We start from the raw sequence: 24,774 nt of genomic DNA on the forward strand, positions 1-24,774 counted from the left end.
AAAAAACACTTTTCCACCTGAATAGGTGCATATAAGGAACAGTCATCTTCAAACTTTGAATGTAATGCAGGGACAAGTCCAGAATAAAATGAAAGGATTCTAGGAAGAGACAGAGTACTTCAGTCAATATTTTATAAAGCATTAGATTTCAAAATACAACAAAACTGAATCTATGGATGTCCTATCTTCTTAAAAAGAATCATTGAGCCGTCCAAAAATCTGCTTCCTTACCTAAATTCACGGGAAATCGTCATTTAAAGGTATGTGCTTCGTATTCCCCTGAAGGAGCAGCAAATAATAACTTTATAAAATTGTGTAGCTCTACATAGGAAGTTCCATGCAAGGCACTTTATCTGTATTTTTGGTCAATTATCACAAAGCCCCAAAGAGAAACATTCTTGTACCCATTTTTTCAGCGAAGAGTTGTAGATGCAGAGATGTTTAAAAACAAACAAGCAAACAGATGTGTCCAAGTTTACAAGTCAAATAAGAGTGTAGAAGGAATTTAAATCAGCTTATCCGTGCTGACACTGGTTTCAGCCCACCCTCTGGTTGGGGACCAGTTTCCCATAAATAGCAGGCTATTTTCTCAAATGCTTTTAAATATAACAGTGGAGGATAATTTAGAGATTGTCCCAAAAAATGCCATAGCAGAATAAAGTTTTATTTGCAGTAAGCAAATCAGGCCAGTTCTACAAGTTTGGTGAAATAATAATAGGGCAAGGGCACATTCGGACAATAATTTCTAGGAGTTTGAGTCACATAATGCTTTTAAGAATTATTATGCATCAGGGGTGTCTGGGTGGCGCAGTTGGGTGGGCATCTGACTCTTGGTTTCAGCTTGGGTGGTGATCTCAGAGTCATGAGGTTGAGCCCTGTATCAGGCTCAGTGCAGAGTCAGCTTTAGATTCTTGTTGTCCCGCCCCCTAAGTGTGCTTGCGCTCTCTCTCTCTCCCCCTCCATCTCTGAAATAAATAAATCTTAAAAAAAATATATTTTTAAAAGATTTTATTTATTTTTTGACAGAGAGACAGCAAGAGAGGGAACACAAGCAGGGGGAGTGGGAGAGGGAGAAGCAGTCTTCCCACCGAACAGGGAGCCCGATGCGGGGCTCGATCCCAGGACCCTGGGATCATGACCTGAGCTGAAGGCAGATGCTTAACCGACTGAGCCACCCAGGCACCCCTAAAAAAATGTTTATAAAAAGGAAGATTGTGCATCATAAACAAGAAGATGAATGACAAATCTACATTTCTGGGATCTTACTCCCCAGAATAACTGTAGAAATTATAGACTGTAGTATCACTTTACTTTTATAAATCTATATTATTGTAGTTAAAGATTAGCAACTTTTTCTTACATTTAGAAAAGTGTTCTTTTATATAAGTGGAAGATGAAGGACTTAGTTTTAAAAACAATCTTCTCATTTTTCCCCTAAAGCAAATAAGAAAGAATTAAACTACACCCCCATGTTGACGAGGACTTGGCTGAGCCATTTTTCAAAGGGCCCTATGACTAGGAGCTCACCCCCAGAAAGTGGTAACACCACCTATTACTGTACCCCTGAAATGACTGAAGACAAGATCATGGCTCTATAAGGTTAAAATCCTTCAGTGACTTTTCAGTGCCATTTGGAAAGATTAAAAATCCTACAGTGACTTAACCTGATTTGACCTCTCCCTTTCACTCCACTACCTTACTCCCCCCACCCCCACTACCAATGCTTTATGAACTCTGACCAAAATTCCAGGCTTCCTTTTGCCTCAGGACCTTTGCACATTCTGTTCTTTCTCCTCTCTGCCCTTCACCTTGTTAATTCCACCTAGGTAATTGACTCAAGGGTGTCTTACCTGACACCTGCCTTCCTGTTTTATGCCCTCTGATATCTGTCCGTACTTTTCGATCTTAGCATTTAATCATTTTACTTTTCCCCCACTAGACTGAAAGCTCTGTGAAGGTAAGGATGATTGATTTGATTCACTTGTTTACCCTTAGTTCCTAGCACAGTGCCTAGAATACCACTTAGTATGTATTGTATGGATGTCAGCTCTCCTGCCTTAGGGATATGGGCCGCAGGCCTTTCCCATGGTTGAATCAGTGGCAGGACGGACATGAATAGTTCCACATGAAATGTTTCCCCCCAACGATCCCTGGTTCATATTTTATGATCTCACATCTCCTTTTTTTCTTTCTACCCAAATGCTTTGAAAATCCAATCACATGACAGGATTTCTAAATATGTTCATACGTTATAATTACCTGATTTGAGACTGACCTTCACATAGTAGCACAGATCTGCTTACTGGGATCTTATGAACCCTCTCAGAGAAACTGGCGAATCTTTTTTCTCTGCCCTCTGATCTGAAGCGGTCTCTTGGAATATTAGTGTATGTAATGGAATAACGCCTGCATCATGCAGTCACCAAGCTGGCCAGTACCTCTGGCATCACTAACACTCACAAAGGACTTTGGAATTTAGCTTAAGAGAAAGTGCACCTTAAAAAAATAAAAATGTAAGCTCTGCCCAGAAGATCAGGATCATCGCCTCGCACAGGGCTGTTCTTCAGTCTCCGCCTCCTGCCCTGGAAACTGGAGATCTGGGATTTAACTTGGTGGCTTGCCACACAGAACTTGGAGCTTCGCAGGGTTCTTAAGTGTTGGGCCCCCCAGGAACTTCTGTGTGAAGGAGCAGGCTGGGATTCCCATACCCTAGCAGACAACTCCAGGAGGTTGTGTATCACCCCGATTTTTCAGAGGTAGAGGGGAGGCTGACCAAGAAGAGAGGAGGTGATGTGTCCATAGGCGGCAGTAGCTCCCCTGCACCACACCGTGGCGCCCGTCCCCTCCCCACCTGCAGCAGCTCCTGGGGATCCAGTCCGCTGTGCGTGCTTGCTCCAGAGGGGGAGCAGCGAAGGGCTCCACTGGGAGGTACTACAGAGTCCCTCGTACTAGAAAAGACTTAGAACTGACAGTTCGCACTATTTGTTTTCTACATATTTTTTTTTAAAGATCTTATTTATTTATTTGACAGAGAGAGACACAGCCAGAGAGGGAACACAAGCAGGGGGAGTGGGAGAGGGAGAAGCAGGCTCCCCGTGAGCAGGGAGCCTGACGCGGGGCTTGATCCCAGGACCCTGGGATCATGACCTGAGCTTAAGGCAGATTGCTTAACGACTGAGCCACCCAGGCGCCCCTATTTTCTATATATTTTTATAATATTCATATTTTAACTTCTCCTTTGCAATCTGCATTGTACAACTACTGACCCTTAATTTTGTAGTGGTATTTCAAGTCAAAATCTTTGCCTTTAAAAAGTCAGCACTCATAGTATCGTCTTGATAATTATTATATATGAAAGTCTTAAAGTCTAAACTAGTTTCGTTTTTGTTTTGTTTTTAAAGACAGTCCTCAGCAAAAATCTGGAGCCATCCTTTCAAAGAGCTACACTAACAAGGATCACGCGGTGGTGTGAATGTTTTATTATGTGCATGGAATTAAATGCTTTTCTCTCTTTTTAGCCAGAGATACTTGTTTCATTTCAGGGGAGAAATGTTTTGCTATCTGAAAAGCTACTTTCTGCAAAGTGAAGGTTAATAAACAAGAGTGGTACTTTTAATATTGGAATCTCCTGGTGTATTTAAAAATAAGATTCTGTCTCCAGATATTCAACCACTAAGCTCTTCAGAGCCTCAGTTTTCCTGTGTGAAAGAAAAGACTTGTAATAATGAACTTCATGTTTCTTTCTAAAAGGCTTAAATAAAATCTAGGATTTGAATCCCACATATTTCTGTAAGAGAGATACACACCTACATCTTGTGTCACCCTCCTCAGGCCCTGTGTCGTCAGGTGTGGATGAGAGGCTCCCTCTCCTCTAAGCTCTGTTGTGTTATGTCTCAATTCTGATACGCAGTGCTCTCAGAAAGCAAAAAGACAACCTCCCGGGAACTTCTGAATAGTATCCCATTATTACACATAAGGCACACCCATTCACCAATTCAACAAATATTTATGAAGTGAGCCTGTGCAGTTGCTAAACACCTGCTACTAAAAGTCTCTTTGTACCTTTGGGGGCCCAATAAATAAGAGAACTTCAGGGGATTGTAGGGGAGGGAAAATCATTTTCCTTCTACCCTTCTCAGTTTTTAGCTGAGACCCCTATAATAAAAGGTTAACATGAGAAAAACAGAAGCTTATTAACATGTGTGCTTCATGCAAACATGGGAGCTATCCAGGGAAAAATGAGGATCTCTCCAGGGTGGCGTAGAATTCAGGATGAACTACCGTCTTTGTAGGAAAGGGTGCGGGGGGAGGATTGTTAAGAAAGATGAATGGGGGGTGCCTGGGTGGCTCAGTCGGTTAAGCGGCTGCCTTCGGCTCAGGTCATGATCCCAGGATCCTGGGATCAAGCCCCGCATCGGGCTCCCTGCTCAGCGGAGAGCCTGCTTCTCCCTCTCCCTCTGTCTGCTGCACTGCCTCCTTGTGCTCTCTATCTCTGTTAAATAAATAAAAAAAAAAAAAAAAAGAAAGAAAGAAAGAAAGAAAGATGAATGGACCCTTAGAATAATAGATGGGAGATGAGAGTTCGTGACACAGTTTGTCTGGTGTCAACTTCTAGTCTCCTTTTCCATGACAAGTCAATCTTTCCTGGTTGATGAAACTCCTGGGAAGATGTACAACAGCCGACTTCCTTTTGGAGAATCTGTCTTTAGGCAGATAAAGGGAGTTCGAAGAAAGCCTCTCCCTGCATCTGCTGTTTTTCAAGCATCCACAGCTCAAAATAATCAATATACCCAAGTGGCATATTTGGGGGTAGCATATTCATTCTGCTACTCTTCAGGATCATGGCAAAAATGCTTCTAGAAATGGTTGGAAATGAGGAATACCCTTGCAAATGTATATTTTCATTAGTATTCTAGAATGTAATCAACAGCTTACCATACCGGAAATAGAAATCTGACCAAACCCAAACCTGGAAATAAAGGAAGCGGAGTATAAATCACAAATCTTCACCCAACTGTCTTCATCCACTTCCTACGGCTCTTTGATCTGAAGTAATTCCTTAAAGCTTTTTGAGTTTTAATTTGTCTCTCTAAAGGTCACTGTAAAGGCATGCTTGTGCAGATCTTATTTATTAAGGGTTTGCGCTGAGAAAATCTCATCAGCTGCATCCAATGTGAACTCTGGCCCAGACTGTTCAGAGCACTGTTTCTCTGGATTCCCAGTGCTTCCGCAAGGCAAAACCGAGTGTGTATGCCTCTGAATCTCCATTCTCCCTTCTACAGTTCTCTTTATCAGCCTTTAGAACTTGAAAACATCTTAAGGAGACAACATTAGTTTAAAATTGAATGTGTGCTACGTTATGCCCTGCCTATCTTTGACCTATGTTTTATTCATCCATCCATTCATTTGTACAACCAAACCTCAAGTATTTAACTGAGACTCTACTATGTGGTAAGCATTCATTGCAGCAGGAAATAGAGATAGACCATATGACGCTTGTCCTTGAGAACTATAGTTCTCATGATAGAATCAATGGACGATCCATAGCTAACATTTACTGATCACATGCCTTGAGACAGGCTCTTTCTCAAAGACAGTATCTATCATCTTATTAAATACTCTTGACACCTTAAATTTATAGATATTATTAGTAGAACCTATCTCACAAATGAGGAAACTATAGATAGAAGAGTTATGTAACTTGCCCAAGGTCACCCAGCTAGTGAAGTTTTAAATATAGATAATTTGACCCTAGAGGCTATACTAGACACTGTGCTACAGAACAGTGATGATGGTGATAATGGTGGTGTTGATTGTAATGGTGATGATGGTGGTGGTGATCGTGGTGAGGATGATGGTGATGATCATGGTGGATGGTGGTGATGATCATGATGGATGGTGGTGATGATGATCATGATGAGGGTGATGAGGGTGATGAAGGACAGTGATGATGATGATAGTGGTGATGATGGTGAGGTTAATTATGATGTCAACATGAATGTAGAGCTTTCAGCACGTTTTTTTTACTTACTGGTACCCAACCATCCTATGTTGAGTATTATCTCCCATCCCCGTTTAGACAGAGGAAATGTGAGGCTCCACAAAATTTTTAAAAAGTTGATCAAAAGCTATTCATCCTCTAAGTGACAGAGCTGAAATGAGAACAGAAATTTCTTTCCACTCTTGTAGGCTGTGAATAAATAGCCATGAGAGTGCCTCAAATGGGATAGAAGCCACAAAAGAAACAAATATCGAAGGTTATGGAATTCAGAAGTGAGGATCCAGGAAGAAATAGGGGCCTTAGCACCGAGGGCTCTGGAGGCCCTGACAAGGACATTGACATTTACACTAAGATGGGAAATCTTTGAAAAGTTTGAACAGAAATAAATGAGACGATCTGACTTTTGTTTTAATGGGATTCCTCCAGTTCTTGCCTTGAGAATGGAGTTTAGGAGAGCAAGGACAAAAGCAGAGATGCAAGTTAGGAAGAGACGATGCTAGTTTGCGTCCGCGTAGGGACAGTAGCGATGGGAAGAAGTGGTTGGATTCTGAATATATTTGAATTATGGATGTATTTTGAAGGTAGAATGAACACTATTACCTGAAAGATCAGACTTGGAGGGTAGGAGAAAAAGAAGAATCTAGGTTAACTGTAAGCTATCTTCTCTGAGCCACTGGGAAAATGGAGTTGCCTTAAAAAAGTTCTGGGTTTTGGGCGCCTGGGTGGCTCAGTCCGTTAAGCGTCTGCCTTTGGCTCAGGTCATGATCCCAGGGTCCTGGGATGGGGCCCCGCATCGGGCTCCCTACTTAGCAGGGAGTCTACTTCTCCCTCTCCCTCTGCCCACCCCCCACTCATGCTTCCTTTCTCACTCTGCTCTCTTTCTCTCTCAAATAAATAAATAAAATCTTTTTAAAAAGGAAAAAAAAGAGAATTCTGGGTTTTCTGTTTTTTGTTTCTTTGTTTGTTTGTTTTAACACAGACAAGGAAGGTTGTGGAAGAGCTGGTTTAGAGGGTGTTTATCAGGAACTTTGGAAATGGTAAGCTTAGGGTGCCTATCAGACCTCCAAGTGGAAATGTCAAAAAAGGCTGAATATTCAGGTTTAGGATTTAGGGGAGAAGCTCAGAGTGGATATATTAATCTGTGAGTCATCAGCTAATAGATTGGTGTATTAATTAGGGCAATACTGTTGCTATTACAGAAAAACACAGCCCCTAGGTGACTGGAGCTGAAATTCAAACCCAAAACCTTACGCTTCAAATTCATAGAAATTTCTCATTTCATTGAGGTCCAATCCACAGTGGGGAATATGGAAATCTCAGGGGAAGGGTTCACACAGTCATTAAGGGACGTAGGCTGATCAAGACTTGCCAATTGGTACCATCACCCCACTGGTAGAGAGGAAAAAGAAATGATGGCCATGGGAAATTTTTGAGGAGTACAGATCACTTCATTGGCAAGAAATAGACCAGTGGTCATAATTAGATGTAAGAACTTAGAAATATAATCTCTGGCTAGGCAGTTTTTTTCCCAAGCCACAACAATCACTAAGGAAGGGGAGCACGAGTCTTTGCCAGTTAGCTGGGTACTGAGACTAGCTAAGGAGGGAGTGTAGAGGGAAAAAAGAAGAGAGGTCCAGGGACTGAGCCATGGGATGTGCTGACACTTGGAGGTTGTAGAGCTGAGGAAGAACCAGTAAACAAAGATTGGGAATCCACATTGAGAAAATAAGAGGAGACTCAGTTGAGCATGTCTCCTGGAAGCCAAATGAAGAGAGTATTTCAGGGACAGAAGCGTGAGTAAAAATATCTAATTCCATGATGGGTTGAGTAAGATGAGGATGAAGACAAGGCTTTTGATTTAGAAACATAGAGTTTTGGGGACGTGGGGAAGTACAATTTTTTTGTAAAGCACTACGTGTTAAATCCTGACAAGCTGACGAAGGTAGTAGAGGAGAGGAATTGAAGACAGTGAGTCCCAACCTCTATTACAAGGATTTTACTGTATGGGGAAGAAAATAAATAGGACAATAGCCAGAGGGAAACAGGGGGTCAAAGAAGAAAAATTTGTAAAGGCTGGGGAACTAAGAGCCATATTTGCCTAGTGATGACCATGATCCCATGCAAAGGGGAAAAAATGACTTAGACGAGAAACAAACAAACAAAAAAATCGCTGAAGCACTGTCCAGTTAGATGAGAGGGATGGTATCCAGTGTGCAGGTGGAAGGACCCAGCTCGTCTGGGAGCAAGGCCAGTTTATCCACAGCAGCAGGAAAGAAGGGCGCAGACAGGTCAGTGAGCATTTGTGATGACAGCAGCTTAATGGGTTCTGACCTCAATGCTTTGATTCTTCAATGAGAGTGAGGTTAGGGAGAGTGGCATTGGAGGTCAAAGGAGAAAATTAAAATAGAAAATATTCGTTCAAGGATATTGGAAGAGTGAATGACTAGGCATATAAATTATAAATTCCAAATAGAATTAGAGTTCACTTGAGGTTTATAACCAGGAATATAAAAAGGGACCAATTAGTTGGACTGTGTGTTTCTGGATCCACATTCGCTTGCACAGGTGCAAGCATTCGGTGGGCAGAGATCAAATTAACCTATACTGAGGTTTCACCAGGCATGTAGGAAGGAGTGAGGGGCTTGAGAGCATATGCAAGGGAGTGGTACAATGGCACTAGTAAAATGGCATTTAAGTCAGGTAGGACCAAGGGACCACAGGTGCCAGTGAAGGCAAGGATTGATACACTTGGAGTATTTGAAGGAGTGAACCGGAAAGATATGAAGGAGCACTAGAGAGTGGAATGTTTAATATTTGAATTTATTAATGAATTTATTTTCATGAAGACTTTCATTTATGAAAAAGGGGCTGCAAAAGGTTAAAGTACTTTGTGAAATGTGTTCAGACATTGATTTGTTCATTCAACAAATGATTATTCAACTGAATTCTTTTAGACTTTGTGACAGACTCTCATCATTGTACAACATGAAGTATTTTAACTAATGAAGCTCATTATCTCATGGGTTGGCACAAATCATACATGGTATTTCAAGCTTAAAGACTGTTCAGATTCTAGAAGCAAATGAACAGCCCATAAGATACTGGCTTTATAGACTTAAGTTTATATACCAATATAGATCACAATTTATTTTTGCACAGGGACACGGCCTGGGATTTCTTCAGAATTCTGTACTTGAGTAAAATGGGTTATTTTGTATTAAATAATAATTTATTCCCAATATGAGCATTGTAAGAACTATACAAATTTAAAGCAAGATTTAAATACCATAAAGTATTTCCAAATAATTTCCAATGCTTAATCTGAGCTAGAATTTCCCCGGGCTGTTAAAAAAAATTGCCCTGATTTGCTCTAGGCACCTACTTTCTTCTGGGACATAGACATTACTTAGAGGTAGTTTTGTCAATTCTAGAATTCTGAGGAATATTATACATAAAAAAATCCTTACAGAAGACCTTATATAGCCCTTCATTAGCTGCTTACAAGATAGTCCATGGCCCTCTTCCCTGTATTCATTCATTCTCTGTCCCCATCCCTCCATGTGTGTGCCCCTCTCTAGGAACGTGAACTATTGAGCAGAGGCCATAGGGTTTGTCAGAATGGTAGTGCATAGTAAATGCTCAGCCAGGGGTTGAATGAGTGGAAAAAAAAAATCAGTGAATGGGGGGCGCCTGGGTGGTTCAGTCGTTAAGCACCTGCCTTCCACTCAGGTCATGATCCCAGGGTCCTGGGATCGAGCCCCACATCAGGCTGCCTGCTCACGGGGAGCCTCCTTCTCCCTCTCCCACATGTTCCCTCCCTGGCTGTGTCTCTCTCTGTCAAATAAATAATAAAATCTTAAAAAAAATCAGTGAATGATCTTGATTTACTTTCTGGACATGCCCTACTTAATTCTTAGAGAATTCTTTTTCATTCTGTTTGTCATTCTGTCCAATGTTTGCTCCTTGCGCTTTCATCTAAACTCTCCCTCAGTCTTTACTACATGCTTTTCGCATTCTTGTAAATTACACTGATAAAGAGCAAATGCAAGTCTAGCTTGCAACTGGCTTTTTCTACCCAGGAGTCCTGGGAGCGTCCTCCCAAATTGTAACATTGCACTGGTGGCTTCCTCCATGTGGAATGCCAAAGACAATTGACTAACTTGAAAAGAAATGAAAGGGTCAATTTATGTGACAGCCTCAATGAAAAGTACAAAGTAATTAGGTACAACAAATCGGGTGAATAGCCATGCCTTTGCCTCTCCGCATATGGCACTTGTTCCAAAGGAGTTATTACTGAGCTTCCTTCAAAAAATGAAACATTCTCGTTTTCTTTTTAAAGATTTATTTATTTATTTATTTATTTATTTATTTATTTATTTGAGAGAGAGAGCACGACCGCCGGAGTGGGGGAAGGGGCAAAGGGAGAAGTTGAGAGAGAATCTCAAGTGGACTTCCCACTGAGCCCAAAGCCCGGGAGGAGCTCCATCTCATGACCCTGAGATCATGACCTGAGCTGAAACCAAGAGTTCAACCGATGACTACACAGCCAGCCAGGTGCCCCAGAAAATGAAACAGTTTCAGCTCAAAATGTAACCCCTCCACTCCTAAAATGAAACTGATTGCACTCATCTCAAGTCCGCGGAAGTTCAGAACCATTCACCGCTGGTCTCCGAGGCTAGGACCGCATCAGTAGCAGAGTAGGTCCTCACAGACCAAATGAGTCAAACTGCTGTATTTTAAAACTCAAATATACAAAAATTGGATGTCAAATTTATTATGACAATTGGAGATACAAAATGGATGAACCTGATAAATAGGAATGATAGAAACCAGGACCAAGACATTTCTTACCACTTCATGAAAGGGTCCCTTGTGTTCTTTCTTAGGAAGAAAATTGGAAATCAATGCAGAACCATACAGCATATCACTTCTAATTTGATTAATATACTACTTGCCTTTTCAATTTTTACATTTTTAGAAAACAGTATATATTTCCTGTTTATGCCACAACGTAAGAGAGAGAACATTTTTGCTCACTCTGGGTTTAGAGAATTGAGATATTTCCGATACATTGTTTGCAAAGATACTTGGCCTGGCTTCCACAGAACTTAATTTTATGAAAAATAATGTAATAGTTTTGAAGAGATAAGTATACCTTGGGCCAACTAACAGGTACATATAACAAAGTACACACTAAATAGTCTCCTGTATTAGAGAGGTGCCTGGGTGGCTCAGTCAGTTAAGCATCTGCCTTCGGCTCAGGTCATGATCCCCGGATCCTGGGATCAAGTCCCCAGTCGGGCTCCCCGCTCAGCAGACACTCTGCTTCTCCCCCTGTCTCTACCCCTCCCCCTGCTTGTGTTCTCTCTCTGGAATAAATAAATAAAATCTTTAAAAAATAAATGAAATAGAAATAACGATGATAATGATAATAATAATAGTACTCTTATTGTATTGTAACAATGTGTGTTCAATAAAATAGACAGACTAAAAACCCGCAAAGAGAGAGTCACTGATGAAGCGCAGTATAGCATCATCAACGTACATGACTCACACATGCACAAGCACTGGTCCTAAAAATGGAATTTTACGTTGCAGTTAGGTTTCCTAAGAATTCTATTGAGGAAGTAAAATTATCCTTCTATATTTATAGATATATATTTATATATATTATATTTATAGATATATTTATATAGATATATATTTATTCCCTTCTCTGGAATAATTGACCAAATACTAGACTTGGTTGTTTGTCAGTGCTTATTACTGTTAACATTGCTTTGATGTTTCCTCATAAATTTTATACCTATACTGATCATATTTCTATCTTGAGTTGCTCTTCCATTTTATAAGGTGGATATCTTTTCTATCCTAGAATTAGTTGAGAAAAAAGTGATATACATATACGAATTCATGAGTGGCAAAAAAAAAAACAAACCCAAAAACATAGTAACAGTGAATATGCATGATACTTACGAGGGTCCCTATGTGGGTACATTTTTACAGCTTCACAAACATCCATTTCTTTATTTTTTCATGTATGCAATTAGAGTGAATGGTGTCTACTTTAGAGAGCAGCTGTCACGATTGATTGCAAAAATGTATGGTTAAGCACCCAGTGCAAGTCTGCACAGAGTACACACTAAATATTAACTGTCCTTCCTACATAATCACTGGAAGTCCCTGGCAGCCTCAAGATTCTCTGTACTACATCATGTAATGCCTAATGACCATTGATATCGCTCAATAACACTCGGGTCTTATCTGAATCCCAAAGAATCCTAAAAATATATATTTAGACTTGGCATCACTTCACTTATGTAAAGTATGCCAATCTGAACTGGAGAAAATATAACTCCTCTACACATATAGTTAAGAAATGAAATTCTTTGCCTTCATGGACCCAAGGGACTTAAATTTTCAATGATTCAAAATTAACTTGTGATCTTACTTCTCTTTTTCTAATTACTTAGGCACTTATGAAAACAATCAGAAAGACAAAAATAATGGGGGTGAGGAGTGATTGGCTAAAGCACCAGTTTATACTGTGGACTCAACCCATCAATTTCCTTTGAATCTATAGGTACACTGGACATCCAGAATCACTAATGCCAACTGGGTATGCAAATAAGAAATCAGTTTCAGTTCTACTAGACTAAATTTCAGGCCTATCTAGGTTTAAATTCAGGCCTAGGCAGGTTTGAATTTTAGATTAAATTCACTCCTACTTGGATTCATCTCCAACTACTCAAAAACGTGGACACGGTTACCACGCTCAGGAGTGAATGGTTCAATTATCCAAAAACTCTGTGTAGTCCTTGAAGCCAAAGTTTAGTAGAAAGGCCTTCCAACAACAATTTAGTAGGAAAACACACACTATGGCCACCAAAGCAGCTGCTTGTACAAAGTTACACTGGCCTGGACACGGTTTTCCCAGATGTTCGTGTTTAGTTGTTACATCACAGGTATGAGCCAGATGACCCAGGCTTAGAAACTGGAGCCAGAAGAATCACTGAAACCCAAAGGGTTCAGGTGCCTTTTTAGTAATACTTACAGTGGGGCATGACATCCCCACAGTGCTAAGTAGTAGAAGGAAACACGGAAGTGAAAGGTCCATGTGTCAGTTCTAAGGAATAGCATCTCCAATTTCCCAACTTCATGCGCACGCGCACACGGGCACACACACGCACGAACGCAATCTTTGCCATTCCGATGCCTGCATTTACAGAAGAGAATGAGGTTCTAACAAATGCACTGACTTAATTTAAAAAAATCAGTGCCATATCCAAGAAAAGAATTCTAACCTGACTTTTAGCTTCCTCTCTTCCCATTCAGCTTAATAATCCTGGTAGCTTGATGGTCCCATCAGGTTAATGTACCTTGAACGTTTCCCGGTATCTATCTGGGATTGACTGGGAAGTTTTCTTTATGAATGTCTGGCCTAAATAAAGATAACATATGAATAAAACATAATCACAGATGTTGCTGAGGCATAATGAGGTTCCATACTACTGGATTGCCATCATGAAATATTATATTTTTATTAAGGAGGGTGAGATTTAGGAGGAAAGAATTAGCTAAGGACAGAAGAGAAAGGGAAATGATTTTTCTGATCCCAAAGAATGCAGGCACAACCTGATCTACACTCCTATATGCAGAGAAGAAAGAATTATGAAAAGTTATTGTTGATCTGCCGTGAAAATACAGGCTCACTCAGAAGTTGAAATCAAATCTAGCTAAACCCAAGAAACTGTATTTTGTAACACATGCATGTGCACACCGCCCCCCCCCCCACCCCCCCAGTTCAGCCATGGCCTGGGTTCTCAGCAGGGAAAGCCAGGCAGGCCTTTACTGACACCAGCACCTGCTGCCTTCCCTGCCTTATTGTCAAGACTCCGGCAACCTTGCCTGCCCTTCCTAGGGAAAACAGCTGCAGAAGGGAGGTTTCAGTGACGGAGAATAATGGCCTCCATGTGGTAAAGCGTAGTAAAAAAGGTCAGTTGTGATAAGAATCTCCATAGTTGTTGATAGGGAGGAAACAAAACCGGAAAAGAAATCTCAACCCAGTTTTTTTTCCCCTCCGTTCTCTATTTACTCACTTAATGATACCCTTATTATTCTCAGATTTCAGGTACCTGTCTATTGACAAGTGGAAAATTTTGTAATTATCTGGAAGAATGAAGTAAGGCAGTCACACTCCCATTCCTACATGACTCTCTACTTTTATTATGGTCCCTTTTACGAATTGTACTTGAGTGCATGATACACATTCGTAAAAACAAGTCTGTATGTTTATGTGTTTTGTCTTGCTCTTTGTATCTTTGCGAAAGAGAGTAAAGAAACCAAAATTATCCCTTAGGGTGGGCAGAGAGTGTGCTGCGTGCTTTTCATAGGTTTTTCTCCTGGTATGTCTCTATCTTCCTCCTCCTCCCCCTCCTCCTTTTTCCTTTTCTTCTTTTGTTTCGCCTCTTCCTCCTTCCTTGTCTTTCCTCCTCTCCCCCTTCCTTTTCCCTAATAGATCTTTCCTCTTACACACACAGGTACACACGTGTACATGTGCATACATATACATATACACCTCAGTTTGAAGCCATGTATAGAGAATTCAATAATGATCTGGTGACAACATTGCTATATCTAGCTCACTCTATCTATCTATTGTCTGTCTCTCTCTCTCTCTCCAGTGCGATAACTTTTCTGCATCTAAACAAGGAGGCGGGCTTCCTTTTCTTCATAATTCACTCCAAGTCTCCTCGGCTCCAGGTTTTTATTGCATTTCAGCGGTCAAGAAGTGTTCTCGGATTACTCTCAACTTCTTCCTATCATGAGCCTCACTTCCTATGGTCCTAGAGAGGTGATATTATAGGATTTTGGCTTATAACAGAGACAAAGAAAACCTGGAAATTAGCCATCAAAGGGAAAAAAAGGATAAGTCCATTTATCTAAAAGTAGTGGCCAAGCTGTGTTCACAAGAACACATTATTTGGCTTATATTTAAATCATTTTTAACAACTGATGTGGCTCACTGCCTGAGTCATAGTTATATTGTGAAGACAACCAAAACATATGAAATCCTTTGGCTCATTCACCTTGTGTATAGTCTACTCAAGGTAAGAGGTAGTTTACTCTTCAAAAATGCCTGTGGTGCAATCTAGCTTTCACTATTTAAGAACCAGTTCTTATAAACCTGTTTTTAAGACCTGTTGTTTACTTCACAGACATCATACAAAGTTGTAAAACCAGTTCCTCTATTAGGCTGTACCAAGAAGAGCCTACTTCTTGTCATTAGATTCTATGGTTGTCTCTGTTAAGTGGACCTACATTCTTCTAATAGTACCTGGGTTCCACCTTTTATAACTAAATTGCTCCTGTTGGGTTGATAAAGATGCTTTATCATAACTTATTAATTTATTTTATTTTATTTTTTAAAGATTTTATTTATTTATTTGAGACACCTAGTGAGCTAGAGAGAACACAATCAGGGTGAAGGGCAGGGGGAGAGGCAGGCTCCCTGCTGAGCAGGGAACCCAATGCGGGACTGGATCCCCGGACCCGGTGAGCATGACCTGAGCCGAAGGCAGACATTTAACTGACTGAGCCACCCAGGCACCTTCATAATTTATTAATTTAAAGACATACTCATGGGGGAGCCTGGGTGGCTCTGTCGGTTAAGGGTCTGCCTTCGGCTCAGGTCATGATCCCAGGGTCCTGGGATTGAGTTCCGAGTCAGGCTCCCTCCTCAGCAGGGAGTGTTCCTCCCTCTCCCTCTGCCTCTCTACCCACTTGTACTCTCTCTTTCCCTCTCTTTCTCAAATAAATAAATCTTTTAAAAAATAATAAAAGTATACTCATGTTTTCCACCAACATCTTAGTGTGCTTCTGTCCTGAGATGTGTTACACTCTGGGAAGTGGGAATCTGCCTCATCAGGCATGGTTGTACCTTGATTCAAAAGACTGTGGTTGAAATTTATTATTTAAAAGTGTATCTCTTAATTAGATGCCTTAACACATAAAATGTGATCCATACGGATTTTTTTCAAAATGTTTAAAGTATCATGGTAAATTACCATACATACAGGATATGCTCCTAAGGTATTGGGCCTAGAGAATAAGCAAATAAATTAATAAAGTAAGCAATTAAATTCACCTTGTCCATTGAAGTCACCTGAAAACAAACATAAGAATATCAACAAGAGATTGAGCAATGGAATGAACGTTGTTATGGAAAGCCCATTTTTATTTCTTTACTATTGACTAAAAAGTATTATTTTTGAGAAGCTGATCAAAAAATAACTAAAATTCTGAATTTCTCAATCACATCTAAGAAAATTTTAAAAATACAAAATAAGGAGTTGGTTTTGAGCAAAACAAACCCAATATCCTCAAATCTCTTGTTCCATCGTCCTTCTGGCAGGTACTGCCCTTGACTAAGGGAGGCAAGGTAAAGTACATTTTTATTCTGCATAGTTAAGGTACAAAATATCCCCACTTCCCTCGAGAAACAGTTATCATACAGTATCATACCTAAAACATTTTGATGAACACTGAATATTAAACCATTATATGACACTACATAAATTGACTGAATAAAAGTGAACACAAATACATACTCTTCAATTTTTTAATATGCTAAGAGTATATCACAGCATTGACAATATGAAGACAAACATTTGGATTTATTTTTAAATTCAAAATTCTTCTGGTTGTTCTTCACTGAAGGGCCTTAAAGGTGAAAAGGTAATCAGGTTACCACCAAAGGAAATGAGTCTGGCATGTTCTTGATGTCTCCCCTCCACCTGAGTGAATCAAGCCAAATGTCTGCTTTCTTTTTATGTGCTCCCAAACACTGGTGGAAAACAGCAAAGTCATTAAGATTTGGGACATGATAAATTCACAGTGCCCTACCACTCCTGGGACCTTAACGCTGCTAGGAGAACAATTAAGTTTTCTTCATTTTCTCTCCCATTTTATTTTTTCAAACCTTCTCTACTTTCCTAAAGAATAATACTTCACCTCCTTCCCATACCACTCTATCCTCCTTGAAAGAAAGAAAGAAAGAAAGAAAGAAAGAGAAAGAAGCCATCAACAAGAACTCTCTCACTTAGACCAGATCAAGCATTTATTTGCTTCCATACCATCTCTTTCTCTTCTCCTACTGAAGAGGGCCTTGATTCCTATCTAAACTTTGTTCTTCCAACTGAGCTTCAAATGTCATTCTCTTCGTCTTTTCAGGAACATCTCCATACCGATTATTCCCTTGCTCTTTGCTATTCAGTCTCTTCAAGCAAGTGGGCATGAACACTTCCTCCATAGTATTCCTTCCTATGGCTTTGGCTGCACATTCTTAGCCTCCCAGGCAAGATCCCCTCACCTGTCCACCCTTTCCTTGTTGACCGGTTGACTGATATTCTTCCCCATTCTGCCCTCCTACTTTGTGTATTTTCCATGAGCATTTTCACCCTCTCCCCTGGTGTTCAATCCTGACAATACTTGTGACCTGTAAATCTACCATCAGCCCTAAATTCTCTACTAAACTTCAGGTTCAAATTTACTGCTAACTGGAAGACAATACCTCCCAGGTATCTCACAAGTGCTAAAAATAAGACAATAGGCCCCAAATAGGGTCCCTTATGCTAAGCCCCATATCACCAAACCAAGACTTAATTTAATTACAGTTCCAGCTCTCCCAGAAATGGGATCTTAAACCAGTTGATCAGGAACCATCTCATCAGCACTAATTAGATAATCTTCCAGAGAAATCTCTGTCATCCCCTAAAGGAAAGTAACCTTGCCATAGCCTTGCCCCTGTTAATGTGCCTCTTCTCCATCTTTGTTCCAACTCCTTTCTGCCCATATAAGTCTTCCATTTTATACGGTTCCTTGGAGCTTCTTTATGGCTTCTAGATGGGTTACTACTTGATTTGAATTAATTTTTCCTCATATAAACTCTTAAAATATTTAATATGCCTCAGTTTACCTTTTAACACAGGTAACTCAATATTTTAGAATAAAAGTTATCTGTTCCTCCCATCAACCCGATGTGACCCTTTCCTCTAAGTCTTATTTCATTAAATATAAAGTCATCTATTTGATTAGTCAAGAAATTTGGGCATTATACTTGATTTCTCACTCTCCTTTCATCCTACATAAAATCAAACTCCAAGCCCCCTCACTGGGACTCCAAGATGTCACTGGAATCTATCCACATCTCTCTCCCCCTGCTGCTTCTACCCCTGGTTGTTGGACTGTCACCTCTAGCTTAGACACTGTAGTAGCTTCCCTGCCTCCTGTTTCTCCATGTCTTTGATGCACTCTTCACTCCTTGGCCATAGTCACCTCTCCACTCAAACTCTGGGCTGCAGCTAACTACTTTCACTTCCAAGTCAGCTTGCCCTCCATCACCTCTTGCACAGGCTACTACACCTCTTCTCCACCTTTGCCTTTTTAACTCGTATGTATTGGTCAGGCTTTAGCTTAGATGTCATTTTCTTTGTAAAACCTTCCTTCACACCAGGATTCTGGGTAAACTGCCCTTCCACTGGACTCCCATAGCATCCTACTGAATGAACTTTCCTACTCAGTTGTTCTGAACTTCATAACTTTTTTTAAAAGATTTTATTTATTTATTTGACAGAGAGAGAGACAGCGAGAGAGGGAACACAAGCAGGGGGAGTGGAAGAGGGAGAAACACACTTCCCGCTGAGCAGGGAGCTCTATGCGGGGCTCGATCCCAGGACCCTGGGATCATGACCTGAGCTGAAGGCAGACACTTAACGACTGAACCACCCAGGCGCCCCTGAACTTCATAATTTCTGCTTGTCTTATTCACTGTTGTGGTTCTAGAATCTAGCACACAGTACCTGGCATAGATGAAATATTCTAAATAATTATTAAATAAATTCATGAATTCACAAATGAATGGTTGTAGGACTAGTTGAATACTAAATGGAATAAATTGGGTTGAAGGAGGGAAATCAAACACTCAGCAAGACAGTGAATGAGGTCAAAATATTCTGTGAATTATTCCTAATGTCTATTTTCTATCATAAATTCTTTAAAAGTGCATTTATAAACTTGTGACTTTTACATGTTTGCAACAGATTTCATTAAGTCCCATTATTCCCTCCTCCCTGTATCTATGCCATTTGTCAAGTAATTTTGCAAAGGTCACTAACTGTGGGCAGGGCACACTTCTCACTTCAGCTCTGGTTTCAACCATGACAGATGCTTTGGTCCACAGGTGAAAGTAACACAGTGTTTGTCCGAGTCTCAGACTCTCGAGGCCTTGCATCTTTCTGTTGGTCCTTTTGTGCCTCAGCAATTGCCATTAGAAGAATATGGCTGTGCCCACCCACTGATTCCAGGAAGAGAATATGAGACCCATGGAGCAGAAAGACCCCAGCCAAGATGCTTCAGCTGAACCCAGCCTAGATCAGCTGAGCCCAGCTGACCTCTACCCTTGGTTGCTATATATATGCTTATTGTTTTAAGTCACTGTGTTTTAGGATAGTTTTTTATACCAAATTTTTGTGATGGCAATAACTGCCTGGCATATTTGTCCCTTGAATGTTTGGGTATAGCTATTCCAGAGAATGGTTATGATATGTCCTTGCCCTGGCTCATTAAAAAATAATAGTCTGGGAAAAAATGTTTATAGTACATATATCTAACTAAAGAGTTGAATCCAAAATACATAAAGAACTGTGCTCACTTCAGCAGCACATATACTAAAATTGGAATGATACAGAGCAGATTAGCATGGCCCCTGCACAAAGATGAATGCGAATTTGCAAAATACATAAAGAACTCATAAGAAAAAATACAAACAACCCAATTTAAAATAACAGGAAAAAAAACCCACACTTGAACACATATTTTACCAAAAAAGTACGCAAAATAGCCAATAAGCACATGGAAAGGTATTCAATATCATTAGCCATCAGGGGATGCCAATTAAAACCACAGTGAGATATACCATTTCACACACACTAGTGGGGCTGTTTTCAAAAAAAAACCCTGACAAAACGAATGTTAGTAAGTATCAGAAGCAACTAAAAGTCTAATCTATTGCTGGCAGGAGTATAGAAATGTCCAACCATGCTGGAAAACTCCTTTGCAATTTCTCATAAAGTTAAACTTACCCCATGACCCCAAAATTTCACTTCCAGGTATTACACCAGTAGAGTAGTATAGACTTTATTTAAAGTAAAGAAGTAAAGACTATATGTCCACAGAAAGTCTTAGAGAAGAATGTTCATAGTAACCTTATCCATAATTGCCTCAGACTGGAAATGACCCAAATAACAATCAACAGGTGAATGGATAAACACACTGTGGCAAACTCAAACAGTGAAATGCTTCTTAGTAAAAAGAAATGAACTACTGACATACACAATAATTTGGATCAACTTCAAAAACATTATATCAAGCACCCCCACCAAAAAAAACACAAATTTTATGATTCAATTTATATGAATTGCAATACAGGCAAAACAAGTCTATGTGTTAGAAACTAGTATTTCTCTCTCTCTCTCTCTCTTAGTGAAAATAGTGCAGAACTGACTATAAAGAAGCTTGAGAGGATTTTCTGGGGTTTGGGGGAATGTTTTCTATTTCCACAGATGGTTAAATAGGTGTATAGGATTAACAAAACTCTTCAGAACGAATACTTAAAATCTATGTATTGTATGTAAATTATGCAGCTACATCCTTAAAGATTGTTCTGGCCAAAGGGGATGGGGAGAATATATACATAGATGAAAAAGAAAGAGACACACACACACACAGAGAAAGAAAGAGAAATAATCAAAACTTAAGACTACACTTCAAGTTGCAGTGTTTTACAACCATTTGATAAGGGAAGATGCTCCCCATACACACAGTTTAATAACAAAAAGAAATAGTACTTTCTCCAGGGACCATGTGGTATTTGTGAATGAATGGCTGCTACAGATGGTCCTGAGGTAGCCACAGTGAGATCTCCTGAAGACCCATGCTGCAGTAAGAACACTGAAGCCCACAGCAAACACAGGAGACCACAATTTTGGCGCAGCAAGACATTGCTGTACAAGGTAGCATGTGATCGGCAGACCCTTGAGGCCAACATGGCACTTTCCTGCCTAACAGTGCACACACAGAACTCTCAAGACTTCAGGTTTCCTTGAATTGAATGGCTTTCTCCTGGGCTCTATACTTGACAGAACATCAGACCATGGGCATCTAGAGTACCTACTTACTCAGCAGATATGTTTATTTGGTACTGTCTTTGGTGCTAGTGTAGGGAAGGGAAAAAACCTTTTCCCCTCTACTTGCCTAGGTTTTCCAGCTGGAGTCTGAAAAAAATCTGACAAAATACAGATGAACAAGAGAAAAACAGAATTTATTAACATGGACAGCATACGTGCACGTGGGAGATACTCAGTGATGGGTAACTCAAAGGGGTGGTTCAAACTTGGACTTACATGGCATCTTAACAAAGAAGGACAAATTTGTAGGGAAGTGACAAGACAAAGGGAAAAGAGTTTTCAGGCTTCTAGAGGAAGGTGACTACATGGGAGAAACTAATAGGAAAGGAGGGCCATCTTAGCAAAGTTTGTTTGTGCAGGTTCAGTTTGGTGCCAGGTTTCCATCTTCTCCTTGGCCATAGAGCTTCCCTGGGAGAGGGCGTTTGGGGCAGTTTTCATTTTCAGAAGCTTCTGCTTTGAGTCAGATAAGAGAAGCTCTGAGAAGGCTTCTTTCTGCATCTCTCGATTCTCCTTATACCAAATCTATATATCTGGGGGTGGCATATTCTGATCCTCCACATTAGCTAGTAAGCTGAGATGAAAGTATTTATTTTTAGGGCTAAGTCCTTATTTTTACTAATCTTGGAACCTGGAGATCAACAAACTTCAGTTCTCCTCACTATGTTCTATATGCCAAAAGTAAACACCACTTCATACCATGGTATAATAGTTCTGTTTAAAAATGCACCAGTCTTTAATGAGAGCTGATAATACTGCACTCTAGATGGGTTCACGCTAATCATTTTTTTTTGTAATTTAGATTTAATACTTTGCATAATACCATAGATGAATTCCTGAGGAAACTGTATGTAAGTCAGGATCAAATCATGTTCATGCACTGGAAAGACTCACTATTTAACAGACTCACTAGAGGAAAATTAGATGGGACCTCTCTCTATACAATTGTGCCAGCGTCCCTGATTTCAAGCGGAAGGAATACATTGATTTTCTCCAAGAGGAAATGGATGCATTGGAGAGATAGCTGGGGCTCAGGGCAGTAAAAGCTTATGTTCCAAACCAGACCATGGCCACAGAGCTCTGGAGTGCTGTGTGGTGAGAACCACAGTCACAGCGCAAGCACCAAATACACAGCAGCTCCCACCGTGATGGCTGTGGCTTCAACCAGCACCCTCACTCTTGGGTCATTCTCCTAAACATCAGTGTCCCCCAGAAGATCCAAATGTCCAAAGAACTGTCATGGGACCCCCTGCATGGGAACCCCTGCTTTGACCCCACAGTTTTCATAGAGAGATGTGGACTCTACCGCCTACCCCAAAGATGCAGGAAGGTACAGTTCTCCAAAGGGCAATCCTTGGGTGCCTGGGAATGGTGAAAAGGACTGACAATGGGGGCTGGCAGCCCCAAACTGACAAATGTCAACTACAATTTTGTTCATAGTTGAAGAGTTTCAAGTTGATTCAACATGGAGATATGGTTTCTTTTACCTCTAAGACTGGCAAAAATTAAAGCATCCATAGTGAGTATTATTACTAAGAGTGCTGGAAAGCAGTCTCCCTATCCTGTGGGTTGGCCTGTAAACTGATATAATTTATTTAGGGAGCAATTTGGCAATTTCTATCAAATTTCAAACTATGTATTCTCTTTGAATCCACAGTTGACTTTCTAAGACTGAAAAGCAATCCTTTTTTTTTTTTTTTGTCAAGTGTCTTTTTATCACTAATTAATGCTTTAAAATGCATTTAGAATATTTTACTAGGTTCTCACATTCCACAGAATGGATTGGAAGCTCTGTTTTAAGATAATTAATCTATGTCAGTGTCCAATTATTTTATATGGCACCAAACCCAGAAAGAATCAATAAGCAAAATCATTGATATTCCACAAATTGTAGGGGAGCTGTAATCACCTGCCAATACAGTAGACTTACATGCATTTTTAAGTAAAACCTCTTCTAGTTCTTAATGACCCTGAGAAGTGTTTTCCCATCAAATGTTTCAATTTTTAAGCTGGGGTGAATATTTCTCCCCTAGATACTCAAGAGTTCTAAGCTATAGCACTGATCTGCCCATGGCTGGTGCCTGAACCCTGTCATACATTTTGATCAGTATTATCAACATGCACAGATGTAGGAATTTGCATTTCTTTCTGAGGCCTTCACCCTAAGTTGCCAGAGTTTGCAAATAAAGATACAGGGTGCTGAATTAAATTTGAATCACAGAAAAACAATGAGTAATTGTTTAGTGCAAGTATGAGTGGCTTGTTTATCTGAAATTCAAATGAAACTGGGCACCCCATCCAGAGGAGTATTTTAAGGAAAAGTCCTATGAAACTTTGTATTAAGATATTGTTGAGGACATTGCTTATTCTATCACATAGTTTCTTTTTCACAAAGGGACCAAGCCTAAGTGTTTGTTTGTTTGTTTGTTTTGTTTTGTGTTTTTGTTTTCTGGTCTAAATACCAGGAAGACTTGGTTGTCTTCTGTGAAATTCATTTGTTTTTATCTTAGAGAATCTGTACAGGAGTGCTTGACCAGGCCACTCTGTTCACTGTGGCTGCTAGCAGGTCAAAGCCACATTTGTGGCCCATACGCGTGGAAGAGAGCACATCGATACCGTGTTTATGCATATTTTTAGCCTCTTTTCTGGCTCCGTTTTCTGGCCCTATCTTTAGTTTCCTTTATTCTGTTGCTTCTGCTTTATTATTGTTATCTTCTTGGGTTTTGTATCATTTTTAGCACTCTTTAAAAGTCTTGGGGACAGGGTGTGTGAAGAAAAATAAATAGAGTAAACCTGCAGTCTTACAAAAATAGTTTGGTAATTTGATATGGAGTTCTTTGTTTTGGATTCCATCTAAAATGGTTTTGTGATGAAAGGTTTATTTATTGCTATTAGGAGGTCTACAATGTAGGCCCACTGTGAAGGTGATCCCATGGTCGAAGACCCCAAAATGTCAATGGAGTGAGGATCCAAGGTGTTTTCATTCTTCAAGGAAGAAAATGTTCTAATTCTTCGCCTGGCTGTTGTATACTCTTTCCTTTATTACCACCTCTAAAATTATCATTTCGTTCAAAGAACATTTGTGTTACTATCATATTTCTATTCAAATAAACAGCCTACCTCCTGTTTTTTCTTTAACCTCTAAGTTATCAGTATGCAGATAAGCAATTTTATACCTTGTTGTCAGAGGGGGAAATAGGGCCACTGTCCATATGGGATGCTTTATGTGTAGCCTCATCTGAGAGCCGAGTTAATTAGGCAGAAAGTTAATTGATTCAGTGGGTGCAAAGGTTGAAACTGAACCCTGAGTTTAGAGCTAGAGTCTCCAGGTTAACTCTTAGCTGGCTGACCCCCGATAGCGTGTTTATGATCTGGTGATAGTATTCCCATTTGTCCTTGCTTTATAGGATCAAGTTTTCATTTTTCTTTTTTTTTAAAGATTGATTTATTTATTTGAGAGAGAGAGAAAGAGAGAAGGGGGGAAAGGGTGGAGAGAGAGACGGGGAGAGAGAATCTTAAGCAGACTCCATG

The 24,774-nt window shown here is 40.1% G+C and overlaps 1 non-coding gene across 1 annotated transcript; it reads left to right on the forward strand.

Moving 5' to 3' along the window:
* The first annotated feature begins 19,704 nt into the window (after positions 1–19,704).
* On the forward strand, positions 19,705–19,812 carry LOC118534022 (U6 spliceosomal RNA). Its single transcript, XR_004916470.1, has one exon. It is a non-coding gene; the product is annotated as a U6 spliceosomal RNA (small nuclear RNA).
* The last annotated feature ends 4,962 nt before the right edge of the window (positions 19,813–24,774 follow it).

Source organism: Halichoerus grypus, chromosome 10 (assembly GCF_964656455.1).
Source record: "Halichoerus grypus chromosome 10, mHalGry1.hap1.1, whole genome shotgun sequence".
Taxonomy (NCBI): Eukaryota; Metazoa; Chordata; class Mammalia; order Carnivora; family Phocidae; genus Halichoerus; species Halichoerus grypus.